Source organism: Mytilus californianus, unplaced genomic scaffold, assembly GCF_021869535.1.
Source record: "Mytilus californianus isolate M0D057914Y unplaced genomic scaffold, xbMytCali1.0.p SCAF_71, whole genome shotgun sequence".
Taxonomy (NCBI): domain Eukaryota; kingdom Metazoa; phylum Mollusca; class Bivalvia; order Mytilida; family Mytilidae; genus Mytilus; species Mytilus californianus.
In genome coordinates, this window is record NW_026262725.1 from 727382 (window position 1) to 742250 (window position 14869).

The window sequence follows — 14869 nt, forward strand, 5'->3', positions numbered from 1 at the left end:
CTGCTTGCTGTTAGTTCCAAAAAGACTTTGTTACTTCAACTTTTTCAAGTTGTGTTTGATGCATACAAGAGCAATTACTAGACCCACCGCAATTGTCTAAATGCCAATTATATGTTACATATGCATTCTTTGGAATTCCTTTGCAACAGGACCATCTGTAAACATCCACGTAGTTGGTGGCACTTTGGAAAAGTTAAATCAAACACATAGTATACCATTAACAGTATTTGCATCGCAAATTATTTCCTGCACTTAGCTCTTAAACATCTACCACAAAAAAGCAGTTGCTTATTGCCTTGTCAGCATGTTGTACAATAACAAGTCTTGGTGGCGCCTTATTCTTGCTTGCCAAATTTACTGAAAAGTTAAGAAATAAAACATCTTCATTTTAATCAATTTAATTTAATTAAACTTTTATTTATAAAGTAGTAGGTTTCTAGCATAAATTTCACATTTATTGACTTATATCATAATGAATCGTAGCTATGGCAAAGACTAGGTAGGAAATATGTTTTTTGTTGTCTCGACCAACCCATATTTTTATTTACCACGAAAATTGATTGAAAACAGGTTTACTTCAATTAGATTTTTTAGACCAAAGCCATAGAGCGTATGCATCAACAAATAAAAAGGATTTGTTAACATGTTTGCTAAATCAATTTATAAATCTGACTTGAATATTTAGTTTGTCTATACATTGTGTGGATTATAAAGCTGGAATGTTTATTTGATAACAAGAAATCAAAAATGAGTTTGCAGAGTTACAATTATATTCAAAGTAGAAATGTCACAAGATGTTGCACTTCAAAAAAGAAAGTGACTGACTTAAGGTTACATCTAAATAAATTTATCTGAAAAGAATGCCCGATTTAAAAGAGGGATGAAAGATACCAGAGGGACAGTCAAACTCATAGATCGAAAACAAACTGACAACGCCATGGTCAAAAATAAAAAGACGAACAGAAAAATAATAATACAGATTACACAACATAGAAAACTAAAGACTAAGCAACACGAACCCCACCAAAAACTGGGCGTGATCTCAGGTGCTCCGGAAGGGTAAGCCGATCCTGCTCTACATGTGGCACCCGTCGTGTTAAGGTAGAATCTAATACATTATTAAGAATTCGTTGAATCTTGTAAAATAAAAAACAATTATCAATAAAGAAATTGACCGAATTAAGGTTACATCTAATACTCTTATCTAGAACAAGTGGTTGAATCTTGTAAAGTGAAATATAATTACCAATAAGGAAATTGCTGATTGAATATTTCATCTGATACAATTATCTATAAAAAATGGTCGATCTAAGTTAACATCTAATACATTATCTTAAAAAGTGGTTGGATCTTGTAAAATGTAATACAATTATCAAAAAAGAAAGTAGCCAATCAAAAAAAGTTGTCAAGAAAAAAAAACACCGATTTAAGGTAACATCTATTACAACAAGAAATGATTGTAACAGGATGCTGTTACGAAGTCTCCCAAACGAAGCTCCCATAATTCGTCATTCCTATGGTCGCCTGACATTGGGCAAAGTCCAGTACAAATGGGGTTGGTCCAGTAAAGTGATATGCATTAGTGACACCTAGGGACTGACCCTGCATGTCATTCAAATATATGTGAAATGACGAACAGGAATATATATTGTTTCGGGGTAGGGGATCTCAACCATTTACAAGATATTAGAACATTTGGGGTTGGGAGAACCCCTGGGGACTGACCCTATATATTATTCAAATCTTTGGAACTTGACGAACAGGAATATATATGGTTAAGGTGTGGGGATCTCAACCATTTTCAAGATATTATAACATTCGGGATGGGGAAAACCCCTGGGGACCTTTCCTTTATATCATTCAAATCTACATGACATGACAAACAAGTAAATATATGGTTTAGGGGTGGGTATCTTGACCACTTACAAGATATTAGAACTTTCTCAAATGGCATGGGGTCTGGACGACCCCTGGGGATTGATTGATTGATTGTTGTTTGCTTTACGCCGCATTAGCACAGAAAGGCTATATCGCGGCGAGAGCTAATTCGAATATTATAACAATTTAAGGTATATTTTTAAAATCAGACAAAAGGTCTTTCAATAAACTAAAATTCTAGACTAAAGCAAATTGATTATTTACAAATAAAAATCAACACTAAGATAACGTGATAAAAATTAAAATCGTATTAAATATAACAACATTTTTTATATTTTATAATATATTCCAATTTCTTTTAAGAATGAAACAATATTTGTAAATGGAACATTATTAAATAAATCATACATATTATTGACATTGAAATGCTTCTTCCGAATATCAGCAAAGTCAATACAATGAATTAAAACATGTTTAATAGTATACTTGCAGTTGCAAGGTACACATTGTAGTTCATCTTCATTTTTTTAAAAGATACTCGTGTGTCACTCTAGTATGACCAATTCGGCATCTAGAAATAACACACTGATCTTTTCTGCACATTAAATTATCAAAAGGTTTACCTAAATTAGGTTTAATTTCATGTAATTTGTTACCATCTCTCTTACTCCATTCATTTTTCAAAATATTAAAAACATATTCTCTAGTATTAGATTTAAAATCGGTATATGGTATATCACAGTTAGATAAAGTGTCACCCAGGGCATTCTTTGCCTCAAGGTCTACAGCTGTGTTTCCATGGATTCCAACATGACTCGGCACCCATAGAAATATTATTTCTTTAAGAAGAATTTTTAAATTCCTCATTACACATAAAATTTTGAGAATTGTTGGGTTTTTAATTTTAGTGTTTTGTATAGCTTGCAAGCATGAAAGTGAATCAGAACATATAATAAACTTGGACTTATCTGAAGAAGCAATAAATTTCAAAGCCAAAATTACTGCTTCTGCTTCAGCAGTAAAGATGGATGCAGCAGATGGCAAACGGAGAGTTGCAGCTCTGTCCCTGAAGACAGCAGCAGATGCAACTCTGTCACCATCTTTTGATCCATCAGTATAGACAGTCGAAAATCTGAATAATTGGCTTTAATTTCAGCATAGTGTTGCTGAATTAAAAGAGGATTTGTTTCATTTTTATTGTGTTTACGGAGATCAAATATCATTTTTGGTTTGGGAAGTTCCCATGGAGGACATTTGCAAGTTTCAACTTGAGCAACATATTTTAAATCAAAAGTAGCTAAATGTGGTTTTAAACGTATACCTAACGGAGGAATTTTGTTTTCATGTTTTGCAAAAATATCTTCATAAATTGGATTAAAAAACACAGCTGTAGGCAGGATTATCTGAATAGGCTTTTAGTTTGACAGCATATTGAAGTCCAAGCTTCAAACGTCTGTCAAAAAGTGAATGCTCATCAGCCTCTACATACAGACTCTCTGGTGAGGTTTTAAAGGCGCCAAGATAGAGACGCAAACCCTGGTGATGCACAGCATCGAGAATCTGTATGTAGGACTTCCGTGCAGAGCCATACACTATAGAGCCATAATCTAGTTTGGATCTAACTAGAGATCTATATAAATTAAGTAAAATGTTGCGATCAGCACCCCAGTCAGTGCTGTCGACAACTTTTAAAATATCCAATGCTTTTAAACATCTTGATTTTTAACATTTTGATATGGGGGAGAAAGGTTAATTTTTTATCAAAAACTAACCCTAGAAATTTATTTTCATCAACCATTTTAATTGGGTTTCCATATAAAGTGAGTTCTGGATCAAGATGCAATTTCCTTTTGTTACAAAAATGCATCCCGACCGTTTTTGAAGTAGAAAATTTAAAACCATTTTCCGAGGCCCATTTTTCAATTCTTCCAAGACATAATTGTAATTGTCTTTCTATGTTATTCATATTTTTGCCTCTGTAACATATTAGAAAATCATCAACGTACAAAGAACCTTCAATAATTCTTTTTAAAACTTCAACAAGGCTGTTGATTTTAAGACTAAATAATGTAACTGATAAAATACTCCCCTGAGGGACACCCATCTCTTGATCATACAGATCAGACATGGTTGAATTTACTCTAACATTAAATTGTCTGTTAGACAGAAAATTCGAAATAAAATTTGGCATATTGCCTTTCAACCCCATATCAAACAGATCTTTTAAAATACCATACTTCCATGCAGTATCATAGGCCTTTTCAAGATCGATTTTCAAGATTGTATTTATTGTTAACTTGTTCTCGTCCTGAATATGCATGAAATATTTGCCACTGGACGTTAAGCATCCAACAATCAATCAATTAATCAAATTGCAGGGGATGGGGATGACCCATGTGGACTAACCCTGTTTTTCATTTGATGTGCTTTATCATGACAAAACAAAATATATATGGTTTAGGGGTGGGGATCTTGACCACTTCCAAGATATTGAAACTTTCTCTAATGGCAGGGGGTGGGGGTAACCCCTGGGGACTAAGCTTTTATTTCATTTAATGTGCTTTATCATTTAGAACATTTTCAATTATAAATATTGTGTCTATCACTAACTGTTTTCAAGATATAATCATTTGAAAATAAAAAAAAATAAAATCCAATAGTGTTCTATAGTAAACCCTTCTTCCTTTATGCCCCTCAAAGTACCCCTTTATAAACCCCTTTATAAACCCCATTGCACAAACAAAACCCTGATTGCACCACTAGACATGTTAGTCTAACATATTGTGAAACCCTGAGTTAATCTGACCAGTAGTTTTAGAGAACGGGTGCGGACAAGTTCGGCGGAAGAAGAAGAAGAAAAGTAATAAGAACTCAGTAAAAACAATAAGTCTTCCCAAACCTCATTTGGGAGACTTAATTATCAAAACAGTGGACAAATTTACTGTAAAATGTAGTAAAATTAACAATCAACCAGTGGCAGGCTTGCTCTAATATTTTATTCAATTGTCTAATAAATATGGACGATTTAAGGTTACATCTTATACAGTTATCTAGAAAAAGTGGTTGAATCTTGTTAAGTGTTATATAATTATCAGTAAAGAAAGTTGCCGATTGAATAGTTCACCTGATACAATTATCTCTAAAAAAAAATGGTCGATCAAAGGGGACATCTAACACGTTATCTTCAAAAGTTGTTAAATCTTTTAAAATGTTATACAATTATCAATACAGAAAGAGGCCGATTATGGTTGTATTTAAAATATTTATTTTGAAAAAAATACCGGTTTAATGTAACATCTAATACAATAATCTTAAAAGTGGTCAAATTTACTGTAAATTGTAGAAAAAACTACCAATAAAGCCGTAGCAGGTTTGCTGTTACATCTTATACAATTATCTATAAAATATCGTCGATTTAAGGTTACATCTAATATAAGTATCACTTATTCAAATTTCCTAAAAAGTGTTTTAAAATTCTATATAAAATTGTGGTTGGTTCAATTTTACATCTAATACAACTATCATTACATATATGTTGAATTCATTTTAAAATATAGTAAAACAATCAATAGAGAAAGTGACCGATTTTAGACTACATTTAATTATCTATAAAAGGTAGTTGAATCTTGTAAAGTGTGATATAATTATCAATTAAGAAAGTGAGCGATTGACTATTATATCTGATTCAATTATCTTTAAAAAAAAATGGTCGATTTAAGTAAACAACTAATGCATTATCTTAAATAAAGGTTGAATATTGTAAAGAGGTCAAATTTACTGTAAATTGTTGTAAAATTCTCAATAAAGCTGTGATTTGTTCACGGTCACATCTACTACTCTTTATCTATAAAAATTGGTTGAATTCATTGTAAAATATAGTAGAATTATCAATCAAGAATATGACCGATTTGAGTTTACAACTTATACAATTATTTATATAATTTTACCTTGCGGACACAATTGCACCGACACTTGTTATTGCCGTAAAAGGGTAACTTGGCCTGATACATGATATATTATATATTGAAATAATGAAATTGTACATGATAAAATGTCTAAATTAAATGAATTCAGCTGGCAGCTTGAGGTCAGCCACTTATGTAATAATAAGAAATGCATGCACGAAAATCATATGGTACATGAGCCGCACATCGCAAATATGAATCGAAATGGCTGGTTTTCTGCAGGATATTGCACTTTTGGACCATGCAACAAGGTTTTGTATAAGTGCCGTGATCAACTTTGGTGGCCTTTACTTCTTTACCACAGACTTTTTTGTTTTCACGAATAAACATACCTTTCCTATATTTGACTTCTTCTTGGCGTTTTGAATATAACTGAAAGTTTGCATCAATTGTTTGTTTTCTTTTGCTTTGCGTTTGAATGATTTCTGACATTCTTTATTTTTTTCACCCTTAAGGGTGACTGGGGAATAGAAGTATGGTCACCATTGGTCTTCCTCCGACCGGCAGTAAAACCCTTGCCAAAGTGGGGCGTCCGTTTGGCTGTGCGGGATGTACAAATTTGCAGCCACGTCCGGTCAGAATGGGGACGTTAAATCCGATGCCTCGTGAAAAGAGAGTGCCACGCTCTTTGCACGTTAAGAACCCTTGCAAAAACTCTTTGAGGGGTCCGTAGGTGACCTGTTGCAAGGCTAAATTTTTGTCCCTATCCAATATACCCTCATTTCCCGTGGCAGTCTAAATCTCTCCGACCTTCATCCCGGACGCCTCTATTACAGAACCTACCTATTGTATTTATTGTTAATTTGTTCTCGTCCTGAATATGCATGAAAACTCCCACTGGACGTTAAGCAACCAACAATCAATCAATCAATCTTTATTTTTTTCATAAATTTCTTGTTACAGGGACTTGTGCACCTTACTACCAACTGAAATTGGAGAGTCAACTTAGACTCAAAGAGCCATGCTAGATTCACCAGGGCCATAGTTTGCTGCATGTACAGCACTGTTTGCCTTTCCATGAAAGTTTTTACTCTGTTAGGTAAGGATCTTCTTATGGTTTTATTTTTTTAAGTTTTGTTTATCAAGTTCTTTGGGACCAATTCCGAAATTAACACAATTTCTAACCTCGGATTTTTTTTTCTTTTATAGACAATTTACGTTTAAGGTAGCTTGAACGATATCTACTTCTCTCAAGCTGTCACTAGCAAACAAATGAATTTGCTTTGCATAAAAAGTGGTTTCCCTGGTTGCACAAACCTATTGCGTCCACTGCACGGGACTCTATTGTTGTTAAGATATCACATGCAAACAAATGAATTTGATTTACATAAAAAGTGGTTTCCCTGGTTGCACAAACCTATTGCGTCCACTACATGGGACTCTTGAATTGGAATACATCTCCATTGCATTTTGAAAGTGCAGATTCATACTCTGCATGACATCTTTGACTTAAATTTGTGGCAAATCTACTGTGCAGTTTATCTCTCTCTCCTTTAACAGGGCAGGCATTAATTTCAATATACTGTCATTTTGTTAATGTGCCATCCCTGGTTTTCAGAGAAATGTCTGGTATCTGTTAAATGTTGCGGATAAATCTTTTTTTTTGTTTTTGCTAGGTCGTCCACTGTATTATATGCACTTGTATCTGAGTCAGTTGTTAAGTGTCTGATCTCTAACCCTTCAGAGTACACTGTTATAGACCTTCTTTTGCACTGTTTCCCGCATTTCCTATGTTTTGAACCATTTTTGAATTTGTCTACATTGGCAGTTTTTTCTACTGATATTTTCATTACTGTGATCTTTCCCGTGACTGCATAGCTTGTTTTTTATTTTCAAGTTGGCCACTAACATAACAACTTTTGGTTGCAGGTTGAGAAGGAGTCTTGTTAACTCCACTGTAGATTGGATTATTGTAACATGCATCACCCTCAATTTCATTTTCATTTTCTGATTTTCCGCACCTTTAATAGCTGTTTTTTGCATTCCCTTTGTTGATGGGGCCATAATATTGCCACGTAATGAGATTTCTCGTAACCCGGCTGATCCCATAGAAACATGAGAAAGACCAGCCTGCATACAATAATTTATCGCAGCATATTGTGGACCCTTATTTCATAACGAAATCTCATTATATAATTTGTACTTGTCAGACAACTTATCGTGTTTGCAGCCATTAGCGCTTGCACATAAAAGGTAAGGATCCTCGGTCAGCATTGGCTTTGCTGGAAGAGGGGTGATCTGAATGTTGAAATCTTGCAAGACTATTATGCTAATGAAAACCATAAAAGTACCTGTGCTTCGGACATATAATTAGGCGAGTTGATGTTACATCGATGTAAAATATACCACTACTATACAGAATAAGGAGACCTTTTCGAAATTCACAGTTTTCACTACTATTCAATTGTCTGAGATGCTTTACTTTACTTCCAGTATTCATGGTCTGGTAATGAGCTTAAATTAAACTCGTTAAAATCTGGCTCTTGTCCAACCATAAGTTTAAATATATATGAATCCAAGACGTTAAGCCAAGGGCAATCCTGATTTAAGCTCAAACCCAAGAGCTTTCTTACATATTTATATTCCTGCTCATCCAGTTTTTGAATGTTGTGAGCGAAAATTTTTGCCTTTTCGCTTCCCTCAAATAACTGGGAAGTTGCCAGATCTTTAATTGCAAGACTGCAAAATAAAATGAATATTAAATGACATTATATAATAACACATTGCTGAGAGGGTGGTAGAGCAGATTGTTACCCCGAGAAAAGGGAACAAATCCAAAATGTCATTTATCATTAATAAAAATATCTTTTAAAAACTTTTTAAAAAAAAAAATGAGTTATTTCCTTTTGAACAGAAATCTACTAATTTTCCATTTGTAAAGGGCATAACCCTAGAAGGGTTAAAGGGACACCACCTAAATTCAAACTTGATGTAGTAAGCATTCTCAATTCAACATTAGAAATAAATGATGTTTTTAAGCAGTTAAGCTGCTTTTTGCGAGCACCCTAGATTTGTGTTCTACCCAATAAATGCTGAAATATGTGCCATTGTTATTATCTGGCTGGCTATTATGTTATTTATAACTAGTTGAACACTTTTTTCATACTTTTAATTCTGGAATACAAAAAATATGACCAGAAAAACCTTAAATGATCGTCGAACCACCCAAAAGTTTAGAAGTTGCACATAGGAAGTAGTGCTCAATAGAAATCCTTATGTAGTTCATTATCCCCTGTGCTTTTGGCCAAGATGTCAAAGAACAATTGCATGAATTATTTCATCGCCGAAAATCTCTAATTACAAGTCGTTTACAGTTGCCAAATGGCACAAAGCGCAGGAATATTGTATAACGGCTGTGACTAATATGACACGGAGTTGAAGTCCCAGTTGGCGGTAATTTTAACTTCGTCGACAAAACGTAAATCAAGGACGTTTTAAATTTGGTGATTTCTGATAATAATCATTTTGTTCAACCGCTAGCTTTATACCGAAAATCGCCAACATGTTATGTGTAAATCCGAGTAAATCGTATCTGACTGACAAAAACAACATTGAAAAACAATGGATGCCATAAACCGGAAATGAAGACAATTATAATACCGGATCTAATTCCGGGGGCGGATAAGGGTAATTCCGGGTTTGCCGATCAAATACAATAAAAATATAATAATTCCAGGCATGAGACAAAATACATCTATCATGATGAAATATAAACTCTAGAATTGAAAACCAAAGATATATTGAAAAGAAAGAAAAAGCAGGAAATATTTTATACAGAAACTCAAAATTACTTTTAGTTCACAAATTTTCATGTCAAAAACCAATAAAATGTGACAGTATTTTCCTTATTAATAAATATTGATATTACATGTAGATGTTTTTATTGTTTAAACATATTACTACAATTCCATGAGGTATTTCTTCTCAATTTTGAAGGGCCTATAAAAATCTGGAAGTTTCTTACTTTATTTTCACAGAGGAACTAGCTAATATAATATATAGTGCAACTAGATATGATACTCTTAAACAGTTTTGAATTTGAACTGTTTAATATAATGGTATAATTAGTAATAAATAATCAATTGTTGAGACAACACACCCACCCACAGTGATACCCTCAGCCTCCCTCAGCCTTCCTAATACAAAAAAAAGATTATTTGAATTCATAAATTAATATACAAGACAATTACATTTATTATTAAACATGTTAAACGACAGTGACACTGACAATGAAACAAGCTAACTTAACACCAAAAGCACATTAAAGTATATTACTGAGTTATGAACTATTTCAAGTAAAAGCAGGACCTGGAATTTAGGTTGTGGACCTTTCAGTTTGGAGTGTCAAAGGTCCTGGACTGTCCAGTACCAAATGTTAATTTTAACCCCTGCATTCACAGTAAAGCGATTTTAACGTGTATTGCAATTCCAAGTAGAATTTACTTTTGGACATTAAACGTTTCGAATGCGTATTTAACTAATTCAAATCAGTTAATAATGTGAATCGAATTCGAATTATGTGTGAACGCAGCATTGATATATCTAAGAAATGAAGAATATTAAAAAAAGATGGACAAAATATTTGTTTTAAATTTGTTGCAATTTTTGTCTTGCCTTGACAGAGTCAAAAAGTGAGACATATATATATATATATAGGCATGCTGTTTTGGCGGAATCAACAATGTATTAGTTTGTGATTTTGTGATAAGGTCTGGTTTCTGGTAGGTCAATGACATTTTGTAAGTAGTTGTGTTAGCATAGGCACATCTCATTACCATAGAGAATATTTGGCCCCACCCCCTTAGTCATGGTCTACTGACTTTGAAACTTTGCATAGTTTACATGTATATGTTTGTGGTTAGGTCAGTTTAGGGGGAACCACTAGTGGTAGGTCAATGATATTTGGTGTGCAGTTGTATAAACTTTTTCATTTCAAATTTCCATTGAGATTATTTGGCCCCGCCCCCTCAATCATGCTCTTTTTACTTGAAAATTTTGTTACTTTGAAATTTCATTTATTAGTTTTCGATTAGGTTAGTATTAGGGAAACCAATAGTGGTAGGTCAATGATAATTGGCATGTAGGTGTAGAAGCATTAGTACGTCTCATTTCCATAGAGGATATTTGGTCCTCACCCCTCAGTCATATGCATGATCTATTGACTTTGAAACTTTTACATAGTTTACATGAATGAGTTTGTGATTATTATGATTATGTCAGTTTAAAATTACCAGTAATCTTAAGTCAAAGCTATTTGGTATGCGAACGTATTGGTATTCAAAAGTTTCATTTCCATGGATATTATATAACCTCACCCCCTCATTATGGTTTATTGACTTAGAAATTGAATTTGTGTTAAGGTTTGTTTAAAGGGAACGACTTATGAAAAGTCAATGGTATTTGGTTTGCAGTTGAACAAGCATTGACACCTTTCATTTCCATAGAGATTGTTTAGCCTTGTACCTTCAGTCATGGTTCATTGACTTTGAATATCACTTACATGTTAAAGTATTACTATTTTAAGTGTAACATTTGCATTATCAAAATAACAAATAGGCAAAACATTACGTTGTGTTAATAGCTTATTATAGATTAGACATGTGTAATTATTATAAAAATAAGGAGATGTGGTATGATTGCCAATGAGACAACTATCCACCAAAATTCAAATGAAGTGGATGTAAGCAATTACAGGCAACCGTACAGCCTTCAAAAATATATGTTGCATCATTGCTAGGCCATTATAACAACATCAGCATTTCTTGTAATACTAGTATACAAGAAAATTACACCATTTCAGATAGTTTCAGGTATGATTTGATAATTGTGCATAGTGGCACCAGCTGATCCAACTAAAAGCGCTAATATGGCATATTCAAACTCTAGTACATAGTGGAATTAAACCATACACCACTGTTGGACACCATAATTGAAATTATTATTCTGAAAAGAATATTCCTCCATGCAGCCTGCAACAATTAGCAAAACCTATACTGCATAGTAAGATATAAACGACCACGAAATGACAAATGTAAAACAATAAAACTAAAGCAGCCTGATTTATGTACAAAACAATTATGAAAAATAAATATGATATACAGCAACAAACAACAATCACCAAATTACTGGGTCCTCACTATGGACAGGTACATATAGAATGTGGCGGGTTAAACATGTTAGCTGGCACAAAACTCTCCCCTAACATGGGACAGTGTATGTGCATAATCTCAGACATTAAATCTTTAAAAAATAAATTGGAAATAACTTTTGAAAGTGGTAGGATTGGATAGCAGAAACATTACGGTACAAACATTATTTGATACTTGAGAAATAGCTGAGATATATAGATTCTACCACTGCATCGAGTGTGATACGATATTTATCCACTCGAGACAGTTAAATTTTCAAATTTAAAACGCGAGGCTCGCCGAGCGTTTTAAATATTTATAAAATTTAACTGTCGAGAGTGGATAAATATCGTATTACACGAGATTTAGTGGTGGAATCTGTTTCTCTAATGATTTTCAAACAATATGCAGGCAAACTTATTCCGTCTTTTCGAATGATCTGTAAAAAGATGTGTTCTTTCTATGTGACGTCATCAGGCATGGTCGCCTTTTTTCATGCCGTCACAATAGGAAATTCAGAGGAAAGCAAGTAAATTCGACGTCATAATCGGATTTTAACCAATGAAGAACTGAGATCAAACGAACCACACGTTAATTAAATTTTTTTTATACAATGGGTGCAGAAAGGGATAAATTGACGAAGAATTAGAGAAAAATATTTTCATCCATTCTTCCACTATATTCATCTTAACTTCTGCCAAGTTTACCTTTGATTTTTTTAATTAACTGCCTATAGCGCCTTTGGTGCTTTGATTTAAGGTTAACATTGATTTGTTTTAGATTATATTCTGATCATTGGAACATTTTTTTTTTAATTCACCAAGTCAATATTGAAGATCACTATAATACCTTAAATATAAGCCAATGATAAAACATTATTTCATAAAAATTTCATTAGACACATTTAACAAAAAGGATTGCTTCATACAGTGACATTTCATTTTCCATTCTAACTGATAAAGTTATTACTTACTAGAGGTATAGGTTCATCTTCATCTGTTAAATATATCTCTTTTTTGTCATCATCTTGTTGTTGTTGTTCTATGATTTCATAATCTCTTTTCTTTGCATTTGTGATCGACTGTTGAAGTGGTCAAGGAGTTTCTGAAGTTTCTGATGATGACTCTTTAAAAATAAAGATTTAATAATTATAAACTATTATTGTGTTATATTTAAAGTTAGGCCTAAGCATAAGCAATAAATTACAAGCAAATATTATTAACAATAACAAAAATTGGGGCAATATGCGTAATAGATTCTTCATAGGCGGTAATGTCAACGTTTTCTTCTATTGCTGAGGCCATATCGTAAACTTGGATATGTAGGATGCTCATTTTGAAGCTGAGACACTTGCATATGTGTGGTGCGAATTTCGGGGTGGCAAGTGTGATTCGTTTTCCCGTCAAGTGCCTAACCCCGAACGATTGTGAAAAATGTCACTCTCCTCAGGAAATAATCCCAAAATTCTGACCATAAAAATCATTAAAAAATATCTCCTTTGTAATTATTTGTTCAGGTTTATTTTTTTATACTTTTTTCACATCACATCAGCTCTATAAAACACCAGTCCTAGTTCATTTATGTCAATTTTTAAAATCACAGCTTCCACAATTGTATGGCAGACTATTTTTTTAATGAGAGTCATAAATCTTTGTTCCTCATCTCGAGGTTCATTAGGGATATTGACCCATATACATTAAATTAGTTTTGAATTCCACATATTAAGTAAGACTATTTGGTTTGTCAATCATACATCTAATCGCTCTACTTTTGTTCTCATCCACTGCTCCTTTCTTGAACTGCTCGTTCCCAAAGAGCGTGCAGTTGTTGATTTTATAGTCAGATATCAGAGGAGTGATGATGTAAAGGGCAAATTTTTCCGGGGTATTGGAGGACTTGATTATTATTCTGCTGAGAATAACCTTGTTAAATTTTACAGTATACTTGAATGCTCCAACATAGGCCATTTCTACAAGTTAAAGCAGGAAAGTCTTCGATGAGATATTTCATAAAGCATGCATGTGTAGGACTAATTTTAGACAAATAAATGTTAAGATTTGCAAGGATTTCTGTTTTATATCTGATATATACTCAATATATACAATAGAAAATGCCCCCCCAAGGGTGACTGGGGAATAGTAGTATGGTCACCATTGGTCTTCCTCCGACCGGCAGTAAAACCCTCGCCAAAGTGGGGCGTCCGTTTGGCTGTGCGGGATGTACAAATTTGCAGCCACGTCCGGTCAGAATGGGGACGTTAAATCCGATGCCTCGTGTAAAGAGAGTGCCACGCTCTTTGCACGTTAAGAACCCTTGCAACAACTCTTTGAGGGGTCCGTAGGTGACCTGTTGCAAGGCTAAATTTTGGTCCCTATCCAATATACCCTCATTTCCCGTGGCAGTCTCTCCGACCTAAATCCCGGACGCCTCTATTACAGAACCTACCTATTGTATTTATTGTTATTGTTCTCGTCCTGAATATGCATGAAATATTTGCCTGTGGACGTTAAGCAACCAACAATCAATCAACAATCAATCAATAGAAAATGACTTAAGATTGATTGTTAGTTGCTTAACGTCCAGGGGTCAATTTTTCATGCATATTCAGGACGAGAACAAATTAACAATAAACACAATAGGTAGGTTCTGTAATAGGGGCGTCCGGGATCAAGGTCGGAGAAATTTAGACCGCCACGGGAAATGAGGGTAAATTGGATAGGGACAGAAATTAAGCCTTGCAACAGGTCACCTACAGACCCCTCAAAAAGTTGTTGTAAGGGTTCTTAACGTGCAGAGAGCGTGGCACTCTCTTTACACGAGACATCGGATTTAGCGTTCCCATTCTGACCGGACGTGGCTGCAAACTTGTACATCCCGCACAGCCAAGCGGACGCGCCA